This window comes from Mirounga angustirostris, unplaced genomic scaffold, assembly GCF_029215605.1.
Source record: "Mirounga angustirostris isolate CCGP_5_RB_7025 unplaced genomic scaffold, mMirAng1.0.hap1 SCAF_3, whole genome shotgun sequence".
Classification (NCBI taxonomy): Eukaryota; Metazoa; Chordata; class Mammalia; order Carnivora; family Phocidae; genus Mirounga; species Mirounga angustirostris.
The window spans coordinates 193,429,084-193,431,731 of NW_026991711.1; positions in this window are offsets into that span (position 1 = coordinate 193,429,084).

The window sequence follows — 2,648 nt, forward strand, 5'->3', positions numbered from 1 at the left end:
CAGCACACAAGGATGGACGCAGAGCTGTTTGGGGAGCATCTGTTGTCCCCTCTGCTGGTGACAGAGGAACAAGACTGCACACATGAGGGAGCGCCCCACCACCAGCCTCTCTTGGGGCCTTCGGGGGACTTGCTTCCACACCCCTCTACTTGAAATTTTAAAAGAAAAGAACTGAAATAGGGAATACGTATCACAGAGCCTATTTAACATGTAGCGGCGAAGCCCCACAGTGACTGGAAGACCCTGGCACAGCGGGTCTCAAGGTGGGGTCCCCGAGCCCCAGCATCAGCGCCTTGGGAGATTGTTAGCAATGCAGCCCCGGAGTGAGAAAGCGTATTTGCAAACGGTGTATGTGACAAGGGGTTAATATCCAAAACCTATAAGGAACTCATAGAACTTAATAGCAAAATAGCAAAACAATCCCCAAAAATACCCTGAGTAAAAAATGGACAAAAGACCTGAACAGGCATTTCTGAAAAGAAGACATACACATGGCCACAGACCCATGAAAAGATGCTCAACATCACTCATCGTCAGGGAAACGCAGAGCAGAACCACAATGAGCTATCACCTCACACCTGTCGGACTTGCTATTGTCAAGAAGTCAAAGGTTCATGAGGGTTGGCGAGGATGTGGAGAAAAGAGAACCCTTGGGCGCATTGGAACGCAAACTGGCGCAGGCCCTGGGTGCAGAGCACGCACATCTGCCCTGTGACCGGCAGTCCTGCTTCTGGATCCATCTCCAGGGGAAATGAAAAGAGGGTCTCCAAGAGCCATCTGCACCCCCACATACACTGCGGCATTAACCATGACAGCCAAGGCATGGAAACCACCCGAGGGTCGTTCGGTGGGGGAGTGGGTAAAGATGTCATAACATACACATGACGAGATACTGTTCAGCTTTAGCAAAAGAAGGAAGTCCTGTCATTTACGACAACAGGGATGGCCCTTGAGGGCATTCTGCTAAGTGAAATAAGCCAGACACAGAAAGACAAACATTCCATACTCTCACTTTATCTGTGGGATCTGAAATAGGCGATGTCACAGAGACAGAGCGTGGGGCCGCTGTTGCCAGGGGCCGAGGGGTGTGAGCAGCGGGGAGATGTTGGTCAACGGGTGTAAGTTCCTGTCCTGCAGAGTGGACGCTGAGTGGCCAGTGGCCAGTGTGCTGACGGACAGTCACGACCCTGTATCGTGCATTTGACATTTGCTAAGAGAGTAGACTCTAAGTGTTCTCACCACAGAAAAAGGCGGACAGAAAGAACATGCTAAGGGCATGATGGGATGGAGATGTGAATTAGCTTGATTGTGGCGACTAGTTCTCAGCGTGCCCATGTATCGAAACCTCATGCTGTACACCTTCGATATGCACTATCTTCATTTGTCAGTTTTACCTCCGTAACACTGAAAAATAATACGAATACACTAAAACAATTATAGGGAAATTTTTGAATCAATTAGATCTCCGTACTCTTGGGAAAAATGACTTCTCCTGACCTGCTTTATCAGTCTGGTAATTCTCAACGGATTTGTCTCTGTAAAATGCACATTTACAGTGATTATTTGAACTTTGTCCCATTGATATAAAATACTTCATATTTGTGCCAAGTCGTAACTACGGCGAGTTTGTGCAACACTTTAAGTAAATCTGTTTCCCTGACAATCTCTGTGTCAGCAGACATAGCGTTCATACGGCATTAAAAATAGCTTATGAACACTGTTTAGACCCCTCCTTGTCATGGGCATGAGTCATATTCTTAGCAACAATAACGTAGCTCGATCTCACCATGAGATGCACCACGTAATGAAGGGCCAGCCGCGGCAGGTGCAGGGCAAGCACAGACACAGCCCTTCGGCGACAGTGCCTACAGGTGGCCCACAGGTGGACTGATGCTGCCCTCCGCCTCTGGAGAGGGCCGTGGGCATCCTTGTTGGTCATAACTTCCAACACTGAGATAAGCCTGCAAGAAAGCAAGCAGGGCAGGAAGGAGACAATGAAACATAAAACATGCAGGCATCAAGACCCCTTCAACACTCTGTTAGACTCACTGTGTGTCCACCAGAAAACACGCTACATCAGAAATCTGAAAGTCCCAATGCCAGCACATCACATGGCTATGGTGGGGCTGAGACCATGAGCACTGGAGTTGTTGCTGAAACTGGACACATCTGAGGACCGTTTCCTAAGGTCCTGGTGCTGTGTGCTCCTCTTGACAGTTGGAGACCTCTGTGGCATTCTGGTCCAATAATGGCCTTCGGTGGGGTCTGTCCTGGGGCTCTGGAGTGGGTGGCCAAGAACCAAGGCATCCCAGCTCCCTTCTCTCCAGTACTTCCAGCTGAGCCCACTGAGCCCAGAGAAGCCCACAGTTCAGGGATGCCCAGAAGAGCCTTCTCCAAGTAGGAGTTCAGCTGGTCAACCCAGGGGCCCCTGGGATGGCGTGATGAATAATAATGCCTTAGAATGTCTAATACACGCTCTGGGACAACTTCGGTGTCATGATTGGCACTCACACCAACTGTGCCCTCAATGTGTCAGGCATGTGCTGAGTGTTCTACTTGTATCTGAAATAACTGAACCACAATACGAATCAACAAGGAAACCTCAAGGAAGCATTAATAAGGGGAAAAAAAGAGAGAGCACATATGAG